Consider the following 25,074-nt stretch of genomic DNA (forward strand, 5'->3'; position numbering starts at 1 on the left):
TATTAAATATCGCTGTACTTGCACTACATGTATCTATTTGAGATAATTATGGCTATAATACTGGTGGGACTCAGTCTGTAATGCATTTATCCTCACAACATCTGATAAAGTGAGGAAGTGTTTTTATCTGTATATTATAGAGAGGAAACCGAAGCCTAGATAATTTTTTGCTACACCAGGGAACTGAACCTGGGTTTTCCGAGTTGAAAGCTAGCACTCAGACTGTCGGTCTGTCTTGGTTTAAGCAATACAAATAGGCACAAAGAATAGCGCTCCTTGTAAACTGGGGATACTGAACTACTTGTTCATGATACAGCAGACATGATAAATTGCTTACTCTTAAATAAAGTGTTTGGGAATTGTCACGTAGCTACGGAGAAGCCACGCTGTTATTAATGATGCACAAGGCATATATTTCAGCTCATTCTTCCATATCCATATTGACTCTCAAGTGCAAATAATAATATAAACTAGATTTTGCTAGTAAACTAACACAATTTATCTGGAGGACAGAGCAGAAAGCAGAAGCAGAGCCTGCTTGCTCCCTGTTCTTGGATGGTGGCATGCCCGCTGATGGATGCAGCCCAGGGAGGGGACAGAGGAAGTGTTGGTGCTATGTACTTGTCTGGTGAGGGATAGGCTATTGGTTGAGCCCTGGAGATTAACAAGGGGTGAAAATGTTTATCAGAACCAGTAATAGTACTCAGATTTGCTGTGTGGTGCCACAAGTTCACCTTTTCCCTCTGTAATCATACAATAATGTGCTTTGCCATCTCAAAGGTCAGTTGGTTCAATGCATGGAAAGAAATGCCTGAAGTGAAGGTGCTGGGGAAGTGGGGGCTTTATTCTGCTGTCTCAGAGGTCATTCTTTAAAGGAGAAAAGAGATGCCTCCAGTTCAGAACTGTTCTTTTACTAAGACTAGGACTGTCTATGGGTGGAACAACATTTCTCAAGAGCATCTAGCACAAGAATGGGACTGTTAATTTTGCTATTGCACTGGCATAAATCTACAGTGAGTCATTTAAAGTTAGCCAAGATAGGTGGCCTTATCGGAGAATAAGGAAATACTACACAGTTGTCTATAACAAAAAGTCTCCTTCACAATGAGATTATGGCTTGAACGTGAGAGCAGATTGGCCTTCCCAGTTTAATTTGATTTCAAATATTGTTTGATACACTACAGCATGTCATTGCACTTTAACAGCAATTCCCATTCACACAGCTATTCTAAACAGGTTCTTGTATGTACCTATTAGCTTGGTAGCCAGGTTTCTATATCAAATCCTGAACATTTCATTATTGTTAAAAGTGTAGAAGTCATCTATTCCATCCATTTTGTACGGTGAGGTGAGCAAAATTGGATGTGAAGTCACGGTGTAGTAATGGGGTAATTATGTGTTGGAGGTTCTTCTAATAGACTTATGGTCAATTGTATTGAAGATACATTATATTACAGTTGTTCGTGGGTGGTTTATCATGTACTGTGGATTAAGAAATATTCTATCCTATCTCCTGGATTAAAAAACCCAAATGCTTTAGATTTTTAGAGGGGAAAATCTGTCCATGAAAAGGTGCAATCTGATCCTCTGAACAATTTATGCTCTTCTGGATATGATCTGAACCTTCTTGATGAAGCTCTTCCTACTTCATAAGACATCAGTGGAATTCCCTGAGACAAAAGAGTCATTCTACTTCATTAGAATGAATGAAACAATACCTCATTTGAAGTTGGCCGTGCATGGTATATGCAGCACGTTTACACAATACCAGAGCACTTACTTGAAGAACTGTTTTCCATGAAAGCAGTCTGCTGGAATTCTTTCCTTAGTTTAGAAAAGCAAAAGGACACCTTTGCAGACTTAAAACATAAATAATGCAAAGGGAAAAAAGACAGTAATAAGCTTAGGGAAAGGAGAATAGAGACCTATACACTTACAGGACCTTCCACCTAATTGCCTATAAATAATCATCTTGTACATATTACCCACCACAGAGCATGGTCTCTGACAGGGCTCTAAGCCTGGATGTCAGCTGCAGAGCTCAGCTGCTGTTTGCAAATGGTCTTAACTGTGCTCTTGATTTTTCTGTGCTTACTGTATATAGTTTTGTTTTACTGGCACTGTACTGTAAGCATATTCCGCACTATGCAAATAGAAGAGCTGAGAAGCATATGGGCCGAATCCTGCAACACTCGCTCAGGCAAATGTCCAATCCACTTGATGGCAACTTTTCCTGAGTAAGCAGGAGGAGCAGACTCAGCTCCATTGTATGCCTCTGCTGGTTTCTCAGGTATGACAACAGGCACTGGTACTTTGCAAACAAGGATAAGGGAGGGTATAAGAGCCAGTACTGTGGGTAGATGCTCAGTTCTGTCCTCCTTAACCCCTGAAAGCCACTGAGATGCTAAAAAAGGCACAGTCAAAATAGAATGATCCTCTCCCGCCTTTAGCATCCTGCTAAAAATCAGCTAATACAAGGAAAGACCCTTATACATGGTAACGCTCCTCCGTCCCCACTCTGGAGTCCACCTGATGGTGCCAGCAGTGGAAATGTCTCTCTGAGTCAGCGCAGGCTGATTTAAGCTGTAGGCATCCATGGAATGAGGAGGAAGAGGAGGGAAATCCTTTTCTTTACAGAGAATCCTTGTGATTTCTGCTCCACCATCCTGCTCAAAAGCTTTGGCAGAAATACATTAACATAACTCAGAGTGGAAACTTCAGGATTCAGATCTGCATCCATCTTTGCCCTGCCACCCATCATTCAGGAATGAGGTTTCACCGCTCAGCTGTGCAGGTGGCTAAAAGCTCTGTCCCATACAGATAATGTCTTTGTATTACGTGGTCCACTCTAGAGTGACAAGGAACATGTGATGGACTTCAGATCCGAGTCCTGCAAAAGTTCACACATCTGCTTAACTTTTTTAAGTCCACTTTTGTCTACACTGTCCATGACAGCCTGATATATATCAGAGAACCTGGATTTCTTCGGTCTAGCTACCATGGGAACCAGTGCAGCATTGATGCCGTGGTACAGACTTCAGTATGAGCCCAACAGGGACCCTGGCTACACACTTGGGGCTGCTAAAGTGTGCTGAAGACTGGGCTGTGTGTTTTCAGTGTTAACATCATCCCTGATAGCTAGACTAACACTGGTATCCATAATCGTCTTTTGTCCTGCAGCCATATCCTTTCAGTAGTGCCTAACTGAAATCTTGAGCTTCAGCCCTTACTCACATGCCTCATCCTCATGCACCTTTAAACCAAAATGACCAATTCAAATAGAGGCTTAAAGGTCAAACACTCCAGATCTGGTTTTGCAATCCCTTTTGTACCTGGCTTTTCCTCTTGTCTATGAAAGAAAAAGCTATTCTCATCAGGAAATGCTGGCAAAAAGGGTTTAATTACAGAAATCATTTTGCTCCCTATGGAGAAAGCATGAAGAATGGCATATTTCCACATTTGAATTGCACATTCATCAAGAAAAGAGTGATTTCCCCTTAAGAATGTTCTGGAGGAGTAGAAAAGAGCATTGAACCCTGGGGTGTGTATTATTTTATAGTCTCTGAAAGGCAAATGGTTTCACTTCCATTGATTAAAATATATGAGTTTTTCCCTCTGGATTACTCTCCTGGAAGTAGGGAAAAAAAGAATCTCTTTAACAGTGGCTGTCAACTACTGCAGCACCTCTTAGCAAAGGGCTTACCTAACCAACCAAAGGCACTTCTGCTGCTCAGCTTCTTCAGCAAGGAACTTTTGACCACAGCAGATGTTGCTACCTTTTTTTTCCTTGATGAATGGGGACTTTACGATAGGTGTTTTCATTGTTTGTTGGAGCAAATGTCAGCATGGAAACACAACCCGACATCAGGACTATTAAGTCCTAATTTGAGCAGCAGCTCCAGGACTTGCTCTCCTTGCTCTCCCTAGCGCACAAGGTCTAATAGGCTCATGCATTAGTCTTTTCAATCACCTGCTTGTTCCACAGATGTAGCTTCGATACAAATTCTGCAGAAACAGTGTTTGGAAGACAGTTTGACTTAATAGTCTCTGTTCACAAGGAGCATTTCAACCATGCAAAGCTGCTGTGGTGCAGGACGCACGCATGATATGGCAGGCTGGTGAACATTGACAATATACGTCTTCATAATATGTGCTCCGAATTGGTATGCAGCACGCTTCTGCACCCGTAGTAATTCACTGTGAATTGAAGCAGGGGGATTTTCCTAAGCAAAGTTGGTTTTTGCCATTAAATTACTATTGTTCTTCTTTTTCTTTCCCTTATTCCAAGAGCATCATTGTCTAGTTCAGTTAACAGGGAAAGGCCAATTACACAAACAGTGCTGATCTGTTACACTTGGGTTTACCAACCGGAATTCAAACAAACAGCATTCTCCTCCACACTTTGGGTTTGCTCATTTCCTTATAATAATGTTGCTGCTGGAGTTTAAAAAACAAATACATAAATGGCTGAAGCGAACAGGCGGATTGAATGGAAGCATTTCCAAACTGCAGGAAAGTGCTGCAAACAAGTAAGAGCACTAAGAACAAGAAAAAGCAGAAGTTATATGCAATTGGAAGTGAAGATGTTCCATTTCCTTTCTCAAATCAAATGCAAACGGCTCATGTGACTGATTTAGTATTGAACAAGAGAGGGAAAATTGCTTCTTGGCATTTAAATGGAAATGTTTCTTGTTCAGAAATTTTGGAAGCTTGCATACTGTATGATTTTTGAAAGGCTTATACAATTACCATTGAATTTGGATGAGGTCTATTCCTAACAATATATGTATTTCTCAATTAAACTTTGCCCTTTTAGAGACCTAAATTACCTTTGTCTAGAATCTTAGATTCCTGATGTGGAATATATTCCAGAGGCAATAAGGCCAATGCAAATGTATTTCATTTTTAATATGTATGACTGCAAAAAACAAGTGAACAGCAGCAGCTATTTTGCAAAGCAGACCTTTATGTCGAGAGCTCTGCTGTTTAAGATTATGTTCTGATTTGCTGTGTGCCTTTTTAACCTGATATCTGGGTTTGGAATAAAACACAATCTTACCTTTTGCTTTCCCCAAAGCATGGAAATTTTAGGGAGGGAAATGAAGGCAGAACATAGCAAACTTGCACCTGGCTGATTTAAAGGTATGGCATGAAGAGGACAACTCCCGTGTAGCTCAAAGCACTGCATGAAGTACTGCAGTCCGTTACGCTCAGCACTCTTCTTACAGTGCAGTTTTAGGGCCTGATCCAGTATTGCTCCGTGATTTGTGGTGCCAGCAGAAGGCATGGAGAGGCTGTTGCTGGAAAGCTTTGTAAGAGGAAATTATGAGGAGGGGCTTGAAAGAGAAAAGGGGACTTATTTGGTGAATGAAAAAATAAGCGTAAATGGCAACAAGCGATGGTAAGCTATGCAGGACTTGCTCAAGGTCAGGCAATGAAGCAGTAGCAGGGCCTAATCCTTAGCAACACCACAACCCTTTCTGACTTCAGACCAAGGTGAACAGCAGCATTAAATAGCCCTGATTTCCTGTCACTACAGTTTAAAAACAAAACAAACCAAAAACCTCACAAATATTTCAAAGACAGCAACTGGTAGCATTGATCTTCCTCCCAAACGAGAAGCAATGATAAATTATGCATCTGCAATCTTTCAGGCCTTCTTCCTGAGAATTTGATTTTAGTTATCAAACAACACAATTATCAAATATACAATCATGTATAATAATAATAATAATGGGATCTCCTGTCACTGCTTTGGCTGATGCTTTCTAACCCCAGGAGCAGCACATTGTGCACGTTGCCTAACTAGATGCAAGGGAGGAGCAGAATTTTCCTTCCCCTCCATATCACATATCCCCAAGAAGAGGGAGAGGCTCACCCAAGCCAGGATATGAAGGCACCACCCAAGGCAGCTATCCATTCTACTGTCATTTCCATCTTTATCTCTATCCCATTCAAATGCTGAATCCAGTGTCCAACCCATCTCATCCCCATGCAGATTCCATGCCTATGGTCAACTCATGCCCAAGCCCAACCCATGTCTATCGCGTATTCAAGCGTATCCTCTCTCCTACTTATTCCCTTCTAATGCTTATGCACACACCCAGCCTATCTCATCATTATGCCCATACCTGTGTACACGCCCGTGTCGCACCCATGCCCATCCTGTCCTGACACCAAATCCATGTCCACTTCCTTTCCATCCCATGCCCATGCCTGTACCCATGCTTGTGTCCACCCCATCCCCATGCCTAGGCCATGCCCATCTCTTCCATATGACCTTCCCTTCTCTACATCAAACTTATACTCATGCTTTCCTTATGCCCATCCTCTCCCCATGCCCATGCCATGCCCACACCCTGCTTTTCCCCATATCTGTGTCATGCCCATGCCTATGTCCTCCACTGCCCTATGACTGTGCTGTGGCTATGCAATGCTTATGCCTATCCTCCTGTCCCATGCCTATGCTATATTCATACCCATGACCATGTCATGCCCATGTGTATGTCCTCCCATGCCTATGCCCATCGCACCTCCCATGTCCATGCCATGCCAATGCCTGCATCCTCCCTGCCCCATGCCTGTGCCATACTCATGGCCATACCCATGCCCAGCTCCTCCCCAAGTCCATACCATGCCCTTGCCTATGTCCTCCCATGTCCCATGCTCATGCTCATCTCCTCCCCATATCCATGCCATGCACATGCCTATGTCTTCCCCTGTGCCATGCCCATGCCCATTTCTTCATATCCATGCCATGCCCGTGCGTGTCCTCTCCTGTCCCATGCCTATGCCATGCCCATGTCCATGCCCACGTTCGTGCCCATCCCCAGCCATACCCATGCCTATGTCCTCCCCTGCCCCATGCCTGTGCCCATGCCCCTATTCCCTATTCCATACCCCCTACCACCCAGTGCCCATCCCCTCCGCACGCCATCCCCTTGACCGGACCACCCCCGTGCGGTGCGGTGCGGTGCGGAGCGGGGCGGTGCGGAGCAGCGGGGCCGCATGTGCGCCTGTCATTCCCAGCCCGGGAGCGCCGGCTCCTGCCGCCCATTCATGTAACCTGTGTGTGTCTCTCTTTCTCTCTGTGTGTAACAGAGAGAGGGAGAGAGCGAGCGAGGCAAGGAGAAGGAGGAGGAGGAGGGGGGGGAAAGCTTTAAATAAAGCCTTTGGATTGCAGCTGCTTATTTTGGGCAGTCCTACCAGGGACGATTCCTGCCAGGAAAGAAGCTGGACCCGGTCCTTTTAATTTTTTATTGTTATTATTATTATTATTTTTAATTTCATTTGGGCTTTTACTGCTGGGGGTGGCCGCGGTGCATCGCCGAGCGAGATGAGCTCCGCTGCCTGCCTGTAGTTGCCCACTTTGGGATCGCTGGACACATAAGTGGCATTTCGGTGCGGGGAAGCCTGCAGACATGGTAAGCTTTGCTTTTTTGCTCTCAAAAAGTGCGTTTGGGCGATCGCCTCCCTCCAGTTTTCCCTTCCCCCCTTTCCCTCTTCCCACCAAACAGACAGACACACGGGCTGGGGAGAAGCTCCCTGAATTCCTGGGTTTTTCCCTCCCCACCATCCTTTCGCTTTCCTCCCCTCGCATCCCAGCCTTTGCTGCTCCCCCTGCCACACAGTTCGCAGCAATTCCGCAGGAGGCAAAGATGCTGCTGGAGGCTCCTGCCTGGGGCGGTGGGGACCAGGCACCCTTCAGACTGACAAGACCTTGCTCCGGGGTATGTTTGGGGTGGTTTCTCCCATCCAAATCCTTCCCTCCGCACCCGGGGCTGTGCAGAGGGGAAAGGCAGCAGTGCAGATTCGGTGGCACTGGAGCGCGGATGCAGCTTTAAGATCAGTCGGTGTTATTTATGTAATAGTAAAAGCAGGGAGGAGGGGGGGAGAAAGAAGGGAATAATAATAATAATAAACCAAGAAGTACCTCGGTATTCCTGATACGCATAAAGCTCTTTTTGCTCTGTCTGACCCCCCCGCCGCCCTGTCCCCATGTCCTGCTGCAGGGTGGTGCGTGGTGGGAGTGTGTGTGTGTATGTTTACATTTGGATCTGCGATAGGGACGGGGATGTGGGGAAGGGGTCTCTCATTTTCCACACGAGAAGGTGGGTTTGCCTGCAAGAAAACATAAGCAAAAATGCGCTTGGCTGCAACTTGAGTGGCAATTGGGTTTCTTAGGCATTAAATGTTAAAGCCCTGCTTCCAGCCATGCCCTGCCTGTGTTAAAGGCTCTCCCCCAAACAGTGTAGGAAATTAGTGGAGGAAAGATGCTGGAGTGCCTGGGAGAAATGCGGTGGTTCAGACTTCTGCTTCTGTTCCCAGCAATTTGCATTTCCAAATACAAATTTGGGGCTGTTGAACATAAAAACAGGCTCTAGCAAAGGGCATTTATTTCTTGGTAGCTGTTTTGATTTAGAGCAATATATATGTATATAAAATTGGTCTAGAATATCTGAACTATTTTGCTTTGAAATATGTGGTAGTTGAGGAATGCCAAATCTTTAAAATAGAATAATTAAAACCCCCTTTTTAAAGTATTCACGACGCACTGTGTATTTACTCTTCCTTACCATGGCCATGCTTAGAGATGTGCAGTGGTTACAACCGTGTAAGCACATGAGATGAAAAAAAAAACCCAACCCCAAACCCATATTAATGCCACAGTCTTATGGGATCCACAGTCTGAAAAGCATTTTTCATGCAGCCAAAACAGAGCTAGAACAATACTGAGTAGATAGACAAGACCTTTCTGCCTCTTGGATGCATTTGCTCATGGCTCTTTAAGTTCAATTCTATATGATTAAAACAAAAACCCCAAACACCAAAACCCTGCATCAGATATCAGATAATCTCCCCCCCATCCTCCTCCTTAACTTTCTTAAGAGAAGTCTCAAGTTTACAGCAGCATTTCTTTCACTTTTCATTTGTTTTTCCCATAAAAGTCCTTTCTGAAGGGAGGGACTCTTCAAATGAGAGCAAAGCTTTGAAGTTGGAAGTTGTCCCTGCACTTCTTATAGGTAAACATATGCTGTAGCCTGGCGGGTTGTCACTGTGCTGCTCCCTGCTCTGGGGCATGGGAGCTGGGCAGGGGAGCACAGCAAATCCCAGCCTTTCCCAACCCTATTTCTCCCTGCTTCACTGACCCTAATAAAACTGCTTGCTAGCAGAGTGGCCCCTCCCCTCCCATGGAAAGTGCTCTGCTCCCAGCATGTGCACCATATGTGCCTGCAATACCCAAGGTTTACTACCTATATACTATGCCAGCCGCACTCTGGGTCCAGCTTGGGCAGAGTATGGTCCATCACAAGGCCCAACATCTCCTGGTTTGCTGGGGAAAGCTGGGGCAAAGCCAGTGATTTGTATTTGATTTGTTTCATTGGCCTCTTCAGAGCCAGGTGCCTCCCACTTAGTGTCTCAGCCTGTAGCACTTTTACAGGCTTTGGTGGAAAAAACAAGGAGCGTGTGTATATATATATATATATTTATCAGGGGGGGTGTGTGGTGGGAGCCATAAAGGCAGGAAGATGCATCTCTTGCACTGGTTTGCAGTGAGACGAGCCTTCGAAAGCAGCTTGCTTGGCTCTGCCTGCGCGACAAGGCTGTAGGAATTTGCTGCTTTGTGGCCATTGCGAGCTGCCCTTTCCTGCTACATTCCCAGCTCCCAGCTTATGCCATGCTGCTGGATCAGTCCTTGCTGGTGCAGGCTGCTTTGTGCCCATGAGGGTTCCCTGCTGCCATGATCCCTTCCAAATGTGACTCTCAAGTTAGCACATGGGCAAGGAAAATTAGGGTCTGTGCAGGTTTCCAGCAGGTTTGGGGATGGGGAAGGGAGCATGAGGTCATGATGTGTGTCCAGGCATGGGAAAATGTTACCTGGTTGTGCATCCCCCTGAGATGCTCTGCACTGGACCATGCTGGGAAGGGGGGGGCTGTACCCCCAAGCTGGGGTAGGGAAAGGAGAGGAGGTGCTTTTGCAGACAATCTGCTTCAGTTTTTCCCCTATTTCCCCCCAAAAAATAACCAAAATTGGGGATTACTGACACTGCATTGAGATGTGCTATATCCCTACGGGGACTCCTGCCTCTGTGCTTCACCTCCCTTTCTGTACATATGTGCGTCTGCATGCACACATCTTTACAAGGAGGGATTTTCAATTTATCTGTCATTTCTGTCTATGATCAGAAGAAAAAATTGCCATGCTTTGGTGGAGAAAGAGGGGCTTTGGTGTGGAAAGAGGGTCATAGGCTGGTCTTTGGCAGGGGAAGGGGGAAAAGGAAAACAGAGGTGCACAAGTTAACTTTGTAGTTTCCTTTGTCATTAGCAAGGGATGCTGGCTTAGAAAGGCTTTTCTGGAGAGAATTTGCCTTCTCTGCTTTTAAAGGATAGGGGAAAACTTACTGAGAGAAGAGAGTAAAGCTGCTCCGCCTGGTTTTAGCTGGGGAGGGAGGGAGATACCCCCTGCAGTGATTTATTTTACTACAAGGATGGAAGAAGGGAGACGTGGCTCCGGTTTCAGTGAGTCCGGGGAAGGAGTGAGATTTGCACTGGGAAGACTGTGTTTTCTTTAAGTCCGTGTAGCTTAATTATTTTCCTTGACTCATTTAAATTAGATGCTTTCCTTTTGTTTGGGTGAGCAGATAGTACACTGGCAAGGGAAAAATGTTCTCTTTTGTTTCACAAAGTGAGGAATCTTTTTTTGCTTTTATTTCATTTGATTGGTTTCCTGGTGTGCACAATAACTAAAATGTTATTTCATTCCCTCTACAACATGTACATTATTCCAATTAAGAGCGCGCTCTGATTATTTTTAACCTGGTAGTTTACCATTTCTCTGCTCAGCAGAACAAAACACTGAGTTCTTGCACTTCAAAATAGCTGAGAAGCTGAAGCAAAACTACCTTTTTTTCCCTGGGAAAGTCATTTCCAGTTCTGTTCAACTTCCCGCTTCACTGGTTCATTCCCTGACAGAATCACATCCTTTGCAAGGAACAGAAGCATGATCTTATGTAACTTGATGTTTCCAGATCAAAAGTTACAAATAGTGTAGTTATACCAGGATGGGAGGGACCTGGCTGCAGGAATGCTGTATGACATATGTGATTTCTTATTAGGATTTCAAATCAAGGCAGTTTTAAACATTTATGGGGAAGGGGGAAAGAATTATTAAGACGAAGAAACAAAAACTTGTTCGTTTGATATCTTCTATAACATCACTTTCTCCTTTTATCTGATCTCCATAGACACTTGAGACTTTATTTTTTTCTTTTATAAAGCAATCTGTTCTGTGTAAGAAATGTGTAATTGTAATATCAAAAAGTGAAGCATCTTGAAACTCTCGGGTCTGATTCAAAGAAATGAAACTCTGTAAATCAATGTCAATTCACATTTAAAGACTGGCTGTTACCTTCCCTATTACAAGGTCTATCAGCATACCTTATTGTAACTAAAAGCTAAAACACTCTGTTTCTACTTTGAGCTGACATCTGCATTGCTGGGCGCTCTAACAGAGTAACGTGCACCACTTGCCAGTGAACTGGGTATTCATGGGCCCTTGACCAATGTGCTGCAGAGAAAAAGTCTTGCAATTGCATACTTTTGAAATTATAAACATGTATTTCCTCTTTGCTGTAAATGAAAAGGAAAACGAATGATGGAGAAATTGTATGTCTTAACTATACCAGCACAGCTTGAGGGGTGGTGCTGTAGTGTGACTACAGGACCTACCTTTATCTCAGGGATAAATATATGATTTGCATTCCTCTGTGTCATTTCACTGTTGCTGCACTGACAGTCAAATGATTTTCCTAGAAACATGTTTTTGGAGGGTTCTTTTTTTGCCAGCTGTCCTGAATCACTCTTCCTGGAGCATCTTTAAAGGCAGAGTTGCAATCTGAATAGGAAGGCGCATTTCCTCGGCTATGCGGATTGACAAACGCTTCTTACAGAAAGTTCAAGTTTCTGGAAAGCTTGAGCCTTACTCACCAAAACCCTTATGCCTTTATACCAGACTGCTGTGAGCAAAGCTGTTTGTGCTGTACGGAGATTCAAACTTAGTCACATATTGTCCTGCTGGATATCAGCAGAGGGGATCTTCTCAATGTAAAGATGTCCATGAAAGCAGCAGACACAGAAATCTATGTCATTCCAGTGTGTTGGCAGTCAGCAGGAGGAAAATGCCCTATGAAATGAAATAGGGCTGACAGTTAAGGTTCCATTTCCAAGTAAGACTTGCTTTCTACAATGTGACACATCCTTGTTCCTTTAAGAAGCGAGGTTGAGGGCAGAGGGAAGAAGAAGGAAGGAGAAGTTGATGGTGGTCGATTTAGGTAGAGGAGCTTGCTGAACCGCATTTATCGGTCTGTTTAAATGGGGGTGATTCAATTAGATTACAGTCATATCTCCTCAGGCTTTAGTGAAGTAGCGTTTGCAACAGACTAGAAAAATCACTGCATTCCAGAATCCTGCTTCAACATCATACCTTCCAGTAAGGTACCAATGGCAGATATGTTACCCAGGCAGCAACCACAAACGTAAAGGCAGGAGATGTCTCTCTGCTCATTGATTTAGGGTTTAGGTGATTATTCAGTGCAGTTTTCTCTTTAAACACCGAGTAGAAGCTGTAACTCTTGCCTGCTCATGTGTCTTTAGAGTATCCTGGAGGCTAAGTTAAACAATCAAAGGTTAAAAAACAGAAGGGTTAAGTCTTATTTCAGTGTTAATTCAACCTTGTGTTATGTTTTCAATAGGGGCTCACAGGTTTTGTCCTTTCCTCCTCAAATTCCAGTAAGTGCATTGAAAATCTTAAGATTGCCTAAAACTTTCAGTCTAGGGCTGTGCTTTCTGGGGAATATTGGGTCTGCGCATATAATCAGTCTTGTTCTTCTTTATTGTGCTGTATGGAGGGAAAGAGAAGACAGGATTCAATTCCTGAGCAGAAGTGTCTTCAAATACTGTCTGTCCATGTGAAAACAAAGTCCTAGAGGCCACCAAGTCATTTCTTGCACGGATGTCCTGGACCTAAATAGCCCAAACTTCTAAATGAACTGGACACCCACATTTTATGATGGAATAGTTTTCAGTATTCTGCTAAATCCTTTTGATCTACCTCTGAGCCTTTGGATTCTGAAAACCGTTTTATCCCCACCTATGTAATGTAATTAAGAATAGGAAGAGAAAGTCTGGTCAATCAAAAAGCCTTCAGAAGGAACTATTAGAAGGGGTTGGAAAAATTGATGGAGTGTGAGAGAGGCTGGAATTTGCTTCTTGGTTGTTGATACACACGGTAGTGCCTGGTTGGGCTTGGTGTATCCCGTCAGCCAGGAACAAGCAAATGCTGCTATTTCTAGGAATTTGCCCTTTGTGCAGCTGGGTTTAAGGTGCGATCAGCTTTTTGGTGTTGGCATAGATTTTTGTGTTAGAAAGCAGAGAAGAATCTCAAGAGCCGATATCGAGATGCATTCCTGCAGACAGAGCTGTGATCGGGGGTTACTTAGCGTGCTAAAGCAAAGAGAAGTTCACACGACCTTTAATTGCAGTTGTGGGCGTTTGACACATCAGACTCTGAGCTATCAAGACGATCATCCAGAGGTTGCAACACACTTAGCTTTGGCACAGCTATGAAATGCTGGGTCGAAGTGACTTGCCCAACATTGCCCACAGTGCTGGGCCATTGCTGGCTGCTTAACTTGAAGCACATTTGTTCTCATTCTTCAGCCCTCTGCTTAGTCACTACAAACCTTCCAGCTCTGCAACGAGTGAGACAGGGATCATAAACCTCATTTTCTTCTCCTTGTTCTCACTGTTTTATCTCCAGGCTGGCTTGGATAAAAGACAGTTTTGTGAATAATGACTCCATCGTAACTAAGGCAGACAGGGCACTTGATGAAGGCAGTATTCATTGTTAAATGCTGGGTCTCTGATATATATTTTTAAATCTTATTACTGGTCTGTTAGTCTAATCTTTGTTGGAATTACTTTATTTTAAGTCTTGCAAAAGCTTTTTCTCATTGCATCATTTTGGCGTTTGTATGTGTCATTGCTTGGTTTAACAGAGTACTCTGCTCTCCTGAACAGATCCATCCTGGTCCTTCCCACTTAATCTGGTCCTCTCCTCATCTCCTGCTTCTTCCAGCTGTATTCTGTAATCCCATTCTCCTAATCCCTGCTCTTCAGGTCTTGCATCCCAACAACATTCATCTCCTTCCGGCTGAAGATCATGCTGAGCTCTGAAGAGTGTCTCTGATTTCAGTTCTGACGCTTAGATGCAGACTGGCACATCCCACAGCACAAAGCATCTTGTTTAGTCCCACACAGGTAGAAATTTAAGTGATGGAAGCTGACAAATGTGTACAAATGCACCCAAGAGCATGTAGCAGCCGTGTTTTTATCAAAGATCTCTAAACTTGGCCAAATTCACACAGATTTGCACAAAATTCATGTAATGAAAACCAACTCTTTCCCAGGCAAATTTCAAGTCCTTCTTCTAAAGATCCCAGAGGAGGTTTTAGAGAGAAGGCTAAAGGCATGTTCTGAACATGGGTAAAACAACATATTTTTTCCCTAGCCTTGTTCTCAGAATCTGCTGAACTGTTTTGACTGATTTTCTCCAAAAAACTTCAGCCCGAGGCAGACAGCTGGCATGGAAATTTTCAGCTCAAACAATTTGCTTAGTATAGTTATGAGAAACTGCAAATGCTGTTGTATTATTAAAGCTGCCTCGCTCTTCCCATCATTGACAGTACTCCCGACTCTGCCTTTCCCTAATAAACAGATAACTGGAGATTTTTGTTACAAACTAATTTGGTGTTTGTGTGTTTTAGAGATATTTTTATATATTGGGAAATGTATTATAAAACTGGCACATGCGTTTCAGCATATGTTAGTAGATGATGAAATCTCCCAGCTTCCTGGAAACAAAAGTGAATACAATTAATGAGAATCCCACACAGCCGCATCAAAGTGCTACAACACGGCAGGATTTGTAGAATGGGATGAAAACCATCGAGATCTCTGGAGATGTTGCTTTGACAGGGCAGTCGCACAAATTCCCACCTTTTGGGTTCATGGTCCTTCTGATGAAAGGAATCTGGTTTAGTATAACGACGTTCTGTTGTAACAGCAACTGTTATTGCACATCACAGCCGAAAAAACACAGTGAGGGGGGAGGAAAACCCTAAAACTGAATGAGCGGATGAGTGCATTTTGTATCTGATCAGCTTTTTCCTTTTAGTATCATCATCACAGCTGGCTGCTAAGGCTGGAGTTTCATATCAGAGCCAACCTCAGGACCCATTGCCATGGAAGGAGAGGGGTCTTGCGCTCTACCTCTCATTCCTTCGCAATGTCCCTTGTCCTCAGCTTCTGTCCTTCCACTCCTTCAGATATGTGTGATGATTTAATTAATCAACAGAGGGGAAAATTGGCTCTCTCTTTCGGGTTTTTTTCTGCTGAGTTATTGACTTACATTGAGTCAATGTGGTGGGAGCATATGCCAAGGAGAAGGGAGAAAGAAGGAGGTACAAACCACTTTATGGAAGGTGAGGTTTTATGCTAGTGTCATTAACCAGGAGATGTTTTCCTGGGCTGTGAACTGTTTACAGCAGTTTTATCGTGCTTATATGAAGCCTAATTTTATTCATATTAAAATACAAAGTGCACTTTTTCATTGCATTTTTCTATCTACAGTCTTTTAAAACATCCATTCCTGCTCAGTAGGCACTGAAGCAATTGACCTCTAAGAATTTGCTGGATTCTTTTTGAACCCAGTGTGTAGCTGTGATGGCCAGAACAAAAAGTTTCAAGCTTTAGAATCATACAGTGCATGGAAAAGCCTTCCTTTTTTTAATTCTTTAAACTCACAGTTTGGTAATTTCATTAGGTGACTGTTACTTTGTGAGTTATAGGTATCATGATTTAATAGGGGTCTGTTCCTCCCTCTTTTTGTTGTTCTTTTCCAAGCTGAAAACCCCTATTGTACTTCATCTTTCCTGCAAAAGTCTTTCCATGTTCCCAGTAATCTTTGCAGCCTTTTCCATCTGACTTTGTTAATTCTATTGTATATTTTAGAGGTGGGTTGACCAAAAATGCATGCGGCATTAAGATGCATCAGCTTGTATAGCATCATCCTGTTATATTTTTCTTCTTTTGTTGTCTGTTTTTTTCCTAGCGTATCCTAAGGTTTTCCCTTCACATTTAACTGACACGAGCAGAGAGCCATTATTTGTAGAGGGTATCCCATCGTGATTCCCCAGCCACCTTCCTGTGTGGTAACAGTTAATTTAGAGCCCACATTGTGTATGCGTTGTTAGAATTGGTTTTCCCTTTTATGCATTACTTTGCTTTTATTGGTACTGAATTTCATCTGATGTTTTTATCACCCAGCTAGTTACTCATCACTGTGAGAGTAGGTTGTGGTGTAATGATTGGAGGCTTCGAGAGGGAATCAGAAAGCCCAGCAATGAAAAAGGCTCTCACTTTCTTCTTGTCCTGGGGATAATCTGAACAAAAATACAAGCAACAAAATACACTTAATATCAAGCAAGAACAACCAGCCTGCCTGTCTTGTGACATCTGACTGTGAAGTTATCTGTGGCTCAAATGGTTTTGCTTCTCATCAACAGCATTTGAGTCTTTTTTCTTTGGCTTCTTTCTAGTGAGCACTCACTCTTCCCTCAAACAGCAGATTATGCCCTTTGCTTCATCCATTCTGGAGCCCCTGAACCAAGGGACACCTTAAGGACCATCTTCAAAAAGCCTGACATGTTTCCCCTGCATCTTCATCTCCTAAATTTCACTCCTTCCTACCCAAAAATCTATGTTCATGATGCCCTGCAAAGATGTCTAAGATTTGGAAACTTTTGATACTCTCCTGGGTTTGCTTTTATCTTGCAAGGTGTGAGCAGACAAAGGCATCTGTCTGTCACTGAAAGCCCTGTTTATTGACAGGCATTTGCGTCTACCTGAATAGAGGTTGCTTTAGGGCTTGGGTTTTAATAGCTTGTTATTGCTGGTGCTGCTCACAATATTATTTGGGATTGAAAGGATGCACAAATGACTCATATAGGAGCTCCAAACCATTGCTTACATCCCTGCATACCCCTCATATGCTTTAAAATGTCATCTGTTTTGTGGCTCTTTGTGCCAAACACTGCTGAGCATGGGCTCCAGGGAGCAACGTTATTATACACCTGCATCACTTAGTTTTGTATTATTTTATACCTTCTGCATAATTAATGTTTTGTTGAATTCTATGCATTTATTTATTTTGCTTTTTTATTTTGGCTTTTTGGGTCTTCTGAGATTATCAGACAAGAAGTTTCTAGTTGAGAAGACGGTAACAGGAAAGAAGTGGATGGCAGAAACAGAAACAAGGGAAGAAAGGTGGGAGAGGCAGCATTGGGCATGAGGAAATGGAGGAATATCAGGAATGGAGGGACCTGTGCCAGCTCTTTCAGTGCTAGAGCTGGATTGCTGCAGCTGCTGCTGTGTTGTGCTCTGTACAGTGAAGATGGTTTGATTGTTTTTCTTTTTCTTGGGATATTTTTCCCATCTTTCAGAGCACGGAAGGCCAAAAATGATGTGATTTCCCCACACCCAACCCCAGCAAAGCTGCTGATCAAATATGATGTGTGGGACACACATATTCTTCATCTGCGAATATTCTTCATCTGCTTATTTTTCTCTCCTCCCCTCTGTTCGAATGAAAATCCTGTGAGTTAACTTTACTCAGGCTATACCGTACCTCATCTTGCATCATGTTTCCTTGCATATTTCATGAAGGCCTCCTTTTAAAATAGGCACTGCTGCCTCAGACGGAGTGTTTGGAAGTGGACATTCCCAGCAATAAAGGTTTTTGGAGACAACAAAAGCCGGTGACACCAAATCTTGCTTCACTCGCCAAATCACCAGAACACTTTAACCCAACCAGGGCCAGATCCAAGGATCACTGCTGTTAATTCAAAAGCTCCTGTTGGTTTTAATGGGCTCTGGATCAGACTTTTTCACTCTTGCTGTAGAACTGTGTCCCAGGGCAGAAACAAGAATGTGGAGGCTGGTTTGGAAACGGATGTCATGTCGACTGCCAGACTAATTGTGTGTACAAGGCTTAGAGGGTGATAGGTTTGGGGTTTTCTTCATGTTTCCAAGTAAGCCAAAGTTCCTCTAACGAAAACATGCAGAGTGGTGTTTTGTAACTATTTTTATACCTACATCAGACTTGATGTTAGTGGCTTTGAATAATTTAATGTTTTCCTTCCTCAGCTGTCCTCTCCAGTGAGTTGCCATTACAGGGATGCAGGAGTTGTGTAAGGAACAATGCAGGCAGCCTGGCATTGTCTGCTGAGGAGGGGAGATATTGCCTGGTTTTGTCTTGGTTTATTTCTTTTAATCCTATTTTATCCTTTCTCTTGCTGGTGAGAGGGACATCAGGCCAAGGTATTAAATCATACTGACCAGCGTGGGCTGAAAATGAAGTACATGCCAGCTAAAGGCACAAATGGGGAGTTTTCTGTTTAAACCACTGAGCACTAATGTCTGTCACATAGGAGAAGCCAACTATTTAACATTCAGTCTATTCAAAAAACATTATTATGTCCCAACGGTAATTTAAAACCACATCTGTTAGAACCATATGTGGGGGAAATATACCTTTTCTTTATTTTTCCTCTTTTTTTTTCCTTAAATCCCAAGTTATCCTGTTTATAGGGATATCTTCAATGTGGGCCTCTTTCAGAATTTCAGAGTGACAGCCATGAAATACCTGGAACAAAAGAATTAAATGAATAGAACTCTTATCTTTTTCGTTTTGTAATTAATGTGTGGGCTTTTAGTGGATATCTGCAAGTAGATATCCAGCTTTGAAAGGAAACCTATAGATTGGGATCATGCCGCATGCCTCTGTTGTCTATAAACTGATATTTGTTTTTCCATCAGAGATACTGGATATTTCACAGTTTTCTCCTTGCTGTTATTCCAGCTTTCCATGAGCAATGCATCTGACCTTTGAAAATAGCTCTTTGGGGCAGTCAGATCATGTCATTTTTACTTTTTGGAATTGCCATTGGATTATTCTGTCCTTAAAAATAGAAGATAAAAGTTTGTTTTCAAAGCATCCCATCATTATTATCTGAGTGGTACCAACTGACATAATCTTGAGATCCTTAAACTTAAGCAGTGGTAATAACATATCTGACACGGCTAGTGAAAGCTGGCTCTTCAGGTCAAAATATTTGCTATAGGTTCCATATTATAGTGCTCTGTATCACCTCTACATTGCATGCAACATTCTTTATCATGCCTTTGTGTACAGATTCATCCCAGCTAAATATAAAGGACCTGAATGAATTGCTTTGGAAGAGCGTAATTGGTGGCAGACAGACTTCAAGCACTGCTTCAGCTATCTGAGGACGGTCTTCAATAAAACCTGGACAAAAATGAATTCCCAAGTGGCTGGCAAACACTGACTTTCTTTCTGTGCTTGCTAAGGCCATTCAATGTGTAGTGGTAGGGAACATTTCCATTTTGTTGCCCCTCTTCTCAGAAGTCCAGTTTTGGATGGTGATAGTAGGGCGAGTTGTGCTTCAGTTGTGATGGTCAGGCTGTAACTGGTGTGATCCCCTGTTGTTAACTAAAACTGTGCATGTTATGTTATGTTATGTTATGTTATGTTATGTTATGTTATGTTATGTTATTATGTTATGTTATGTTATGTTATGTTATGTTATGTTATGTTATGTTATGTTATTCACAACCTCCCTGGAATGAGTTGCCCAGGGAGGTTGTGAATGCTCCATCCCTGGCGGTGTTCAAGGCCAGGTTGGATGAGGCCTTGGGTGCCATGGTTTAGTGTGGGGTGTCCCTGCCCATGGCAGGGGGGTTGGAACTGGATGATCTTAAGGTCCTTTCCAACCCTGACTATTCTATGATTCTATGTGGTGAATTTAGATAACTCTTAGACCTCAAACTAAGACTCCAAATATCTCCCCATAATAATCAGCAAATAACTGCTCTGCTGAGCCTTCTGTGTAAGTGCCAAATACTTAGGCTTGTGTAGAGTCCCACAGAAATCCCAGCCCTTCCTTGAAGTAATGTTTTTTCCCATTAAATGTATCCACATGTTTGCAGCAACAGCCTTTCTACTGTTTGTCCTTCACAAATAGGCTGAGTATCTCAAAGAGAAATAATCAGAATGTAAATAGATAAGCGTGCAAGTTGTATTCATGAAAGCAGCGTTCATGAGCTACACATCTCTCCGACGGCATTTACAGCATGGCATATTGTGCTTCTCCCTCCAGCTGTGTTTTAAGCACCCAGCGATGAATTTCTTAGCTAAATAGGATGTTAGTGATCTCCATGTACAGAGCACCTGGCGACCAAAGAGTTAAATATGCAGTATAAATAGCATGCCTACTTTGATGGGGTGCATTGTATTGTAATTTTAGCTTTAATTAAAGTTTGGTTGTAGGCACGAAATATCTCAGCCTTTCAGGAACGTGTGTAAATCTCAGAAATTGAGCTGGGTTTTGTTGTCTGAACGTTTTGGCACAGTTGTGCCATTGCATATGAAGTTTTATGAGTAACAATATAACAAAGATGGTTTTGCATGTCAATGAACAGCATTCTTTTATTCATTTTGGGTTAATCAAGTGCTGAAGTTAAATGGGAACGCGTTAATTTGTTCTTGGTTTACAATGAAACTCCACTGTGTCCTGACAAACTTGCGCCTTCCTGTAGCGAGTTTGATGTTGAAAAGGTTTTGTGGAGTTGATTGCTTCCAGATAAGTGGGAAAGCAGCTATGCTGAAAAGAAATACTTTAATCTGAATGATGTGCATGGAAAATATGGCGGAAAAAAATGAAGGAAGCTTCAAGAGAAACAACACATTTTGTGTTTTGGCACAACAGACTTCATATCCCAATTCCTTGTCGTTGTGTGATCCCTGAGCACTTGATGGATGAGAAAGATAATTGTTGATCATTTCATGAAGCTCTGCCAGAAACACATACCAAATATAATTAAACCCCCAATTTTATGCTTTTAAACACGGTTTTCACCAAATATGGCAATTAACCACTTCTCTGCCAGAGCAGGAGGAGATGAGGCATTTTGGGTCCTGTTTTCTAGCCGTGGTTGGTGTGATATGTGGGGCTTTTCATTTTCAAAGCAGTTTCTCATTTCTGTTAGATCATTTCACCTGTGGGGTTTCATGGGAGTCATCCCGGAACTTCAGGAAAATTGCCACAAATGATGTTTTTTGCTCGTTAGACTTCTTTGCTTGGTGGAGTTTGACCAGGTTCCATTATTCCTGTCTCAGTAAGCAACCCACTAAAAGATTGTAGTGGTAGAAGAAGGTGAAGTGGGTTAAAACTGAAACAGGGAAAGTTCAGGTTAGACATAAGGAAGAAGTTCTCTACTGTGAGGTGGTGAGGCACTGGAATGGGTTGCCCAGAGAAGTAGTGAATGCCCCATCCCTGGCAGTGTCCAAGGCAGGTTGAACAAAGCCTTGGGTGGCATGGTCTAGTGTGATGTGTCCCTGTCCGTGGCGGGGGTTGGAACTGGATGATCTTAAGGTCCTTTCCAACCCAAACCATTCTATGATTCTATGATTTTATGATTCTTGCATCTGGGACGACAAACAATGGGAGTTTAATGTAATTCATCTCTGATTTTAACCCTATGCCTATGGTGTAGATTTCAGGCTAATTTCTTGGAGGAATGTTTTGTAAGATATCTGTTATCAAGTTGATTCATTCCCTCCAAGGTTACCTTTCTTCTGCCTATCATATAGGTGAGAAATTTGATTGTGATCAGCTTTGATACAGCCTTCTCAAGAGGAGAATAGACATTATCCTTTAATAAGTGAGAACACCCGAGAAAGTTGGTGGTCCAAAAGGACCACCTTTTAAGGGAAAATGAAGGAGCAATGACAGATTGATATTGCAGGTTAACACCTGATGGACACCCAGCACAGCCTGTCTGGAGCAGTTGGTCTCCGACTGTACAGAGCCTGATTCTACAGGGACAAGCAGCACGATGCACTTTGCTCTCTCCTTGAGCATAAGGGCACGCTCCATTAGCTGACACTTATTTTTACAGCATATGTGCTAGACAGCTTGGGAGGGCACTGAACAACCCCAGCCTGCAGATTGTGTCTCACAGGGCAAGTTAGCTGATCCCTTTTCTGTCATTGTTTCTTGGTCATTGTAGATATCTCTTCCTCACTGCATCATTAAAAGACATGATTCCCAGCCCTCTTTTTCCAGTTCCTTATGAAAGATAAATATAAAGAAGTTCTGACCATGCTGATTAAACTGCATGCCATTGTATGTGGTCATTCAAGAGACAGTTCAACCTTTGCAAGCAGATTAAAGGAGGGGATCTGTTTGCAGCTCTGTTTTCTGACCCAGGAGAAGCCCCTTGCATTTTCATCTTAATTTATCTGCCCATAGAAAAAGTTTTCTAATAACTTCCTAGCTATTTCCTCTTTGCCAAATCATTTTGGTGTCCTGGCAACTCTGTCTCTCATTCTCTCTTCCTTTAATAAATCACTACAGTGTCCTAGCAGCACAGAGATTCAGCCCATCATTCTAGATGCGAAATTGTTGAATGGGAATCACATTTGCAGTCAAGCTGTGAAGTAGAAAACTGGTTGACCTGTCTTTTGGGCATTTAGTTTTATTTGGTTCCTACATATGTTTACTTTGATCCTTTCAATGCTATCCTAGGAGATGATTGCAGGCCAGATTGTAAAAGTGTCAGTTTCTTCAAGCACGTGCACAAAATCCTGTCTGAATTTGCCAGATCTTCTCAATTACAAATCCAATGTTCTCTATGAGATAGAGGTTTGTTACTTCCACTTGGAAATGGTTAGCCATTTATCCGTTAAGAGCCCACAGGATCCAGCATTTCTATAACGTCCTGTGTTTAGTACGTTTTGTTCCAAATGTCAGATTTGAAAACCAACTGAATTCTATATTGCACCAAAACAGCTGAATCCTGGGACATTCTGACAATACTTGTACATTTGCTTTCTGCAGATCCCATGTGCATCAGAAAGTGATAATTTCAGGGTTGGGTTGTTCAGCCTGGAAAAGCTCCTTCCAGGGAAACCTTATGGTGGCCTTTCAATGCTTAAAGTGGGCTTTATAAGAAAGATGGAGATAGACTTTTTAATAGGGCCTGTAGCAATAGGTCAAGGGGCAATGGTTTTAAACTAAAAGAGGAAAAAATTAGACAAATATGGGGAAGAAATTCTTTACTATGAGGGTGCTGAGGCGCTGGCACAGGGAAGCTGCGGCTGCTCCATCCCTGGCAGTGTTCAAGGCCAGGTTGGATGGGGTTTGGATCAACCTGCTCTAGCAGAAGGTGTCTCTGCCACGGCCGGGGCTTGGAACTGGATGAGCTTTTCAGGTCCCTTCCAAACCAAACTGTTTTATTATTTTGTGATTCTATAATTCTGTCTCTTAGGAAAGGGAAAAAATTACATTAAGTGAGGAAAAAGGACAGTAAGTGTGTAAAAAAGGCAAAAGAGACCAGAGTACAAAATCACCCAATGTGTATTAGAAGGGGGGTGGTCAGTAGGTCGAGAGAGGTCCTCCTTCCCCTCTACTCTGCCCTGGTGAGACCGCATCTGGAATATTGTGTCCAGTTCTGGGCCTCTCAGTTCAAGAAGGACAGGGCCCTGCTGGAGAGAGTCCAGCGCAGGGCGACTAAGATGATTAAGAGAGTGGAGCATCTCCCTTATGAGGAAAGGCTGAGGGAGCTGGGTCTCTATAGTTTGGAGAAGAGGAGACTGAGGGGGGACCTTATTAGTGTATATAAATATATAAAGGGGGAGTGTCATGAGGATGGAGCCAGGCTCTTCTCAGTGGCAAACAACGATAGGACAAGGGGTAATGGGTACAAACTGGAACACAAGAGGTTCCACTTAAACTTGAGAAGAAACTTCTTCTCAGTGAGGGTGACGGAACACTGGAACAGGCTGCCCAGGGGGGTTGTGGAGTCTCCTTCTCTGGAGACATTCAAGACCCGCCTGGACACATTCCTGTGTAACCTTATCCAGGTGTTCCTGCTCTGGCAGGGGGATTGGACTAGATGATCTTTTGAGGTCCCTTCCAATCTATAACATACTGTGATACTGCCCTTGCTTATTGAATTTTACGTTTTCTCATCTCAAGTGTTATCTTAAAAGAGAAATAATGTTTCAAAATTAGCTCCGATCCAGCATTAGCAGAGTGTTATGTATCTAAAGCATTAAATCAGTTTAGATATAGTCTTCTTATATGTTGATAGATGGTAACAATACAGTTAACTTTCCAGCTTGTTTTATCAGCAATGACTCGGGTATTTTCTACACCTGAAAACTGGGATGGAAACAGAAAATGGCAAATGAAGCAGACTAATTGGAGTGCAAATAGAGAAAATACCTCAGTTTCTAGATGAAAACAAGTCCCTTTCTTGCCTTCATTTGTCCTCATTGGTTTTACAAGAGGACTATGTGAAGAACAATATCAAAACATAGAGTTATTTTAACTGTTTGGTGAAGTATCACTCTGCTTTCTGCCTTTCTGAGTGAGGGTGTTGGGAGAAGTAGGTTCAGTGAGGTGAAGAAAGACTCCTCAAGACTAAAAGTTTCCTTTAACTTCAGATTGGTTAGCTCAACTGATGTACTAAAGCCACACAAATCACATAACACTTAAAAGGGCCATGCAGGATGACTCAGATTCATCCGTGTGAAAAGAAGAGCATCTTTTCAAACTGAAACAGAGGGAAGCATAGGGATGGGATGATTCCCAAATAAGTTGATAAAGCCTGTATGTTTTCAAACCTTGCTCATAACTATTACTGTTAGTTTAGACATCCATTCGGAGAACCATCCAGAGAAGAGGAAAAGAGTAGGGAAATATGTTTAGAAACGGCTAACACATGAAACCTCCATCTTTCTTACAAGCTGCACTGGGAGATATGATGAAGACAGATTAGAAAACACCCCTGAGGCAAGCATGCCAAAATTTAGTAAACCTATCCAAAGCAGATGCCACTTTTGTCCTTGATAAAGGACAGAGCAGGAGC

Source organism: Psittacula echo (genome assembly GCF_963264785.1).
Source record: "Psittacula echo genome assembly, chromosome: 3".
NCBI classification, from domain to species: Eukaryota; Metazoa; Chordata; class Aves; order Psittaciformes; family Psittacidae; genus Psittacula; species Psittacula echo.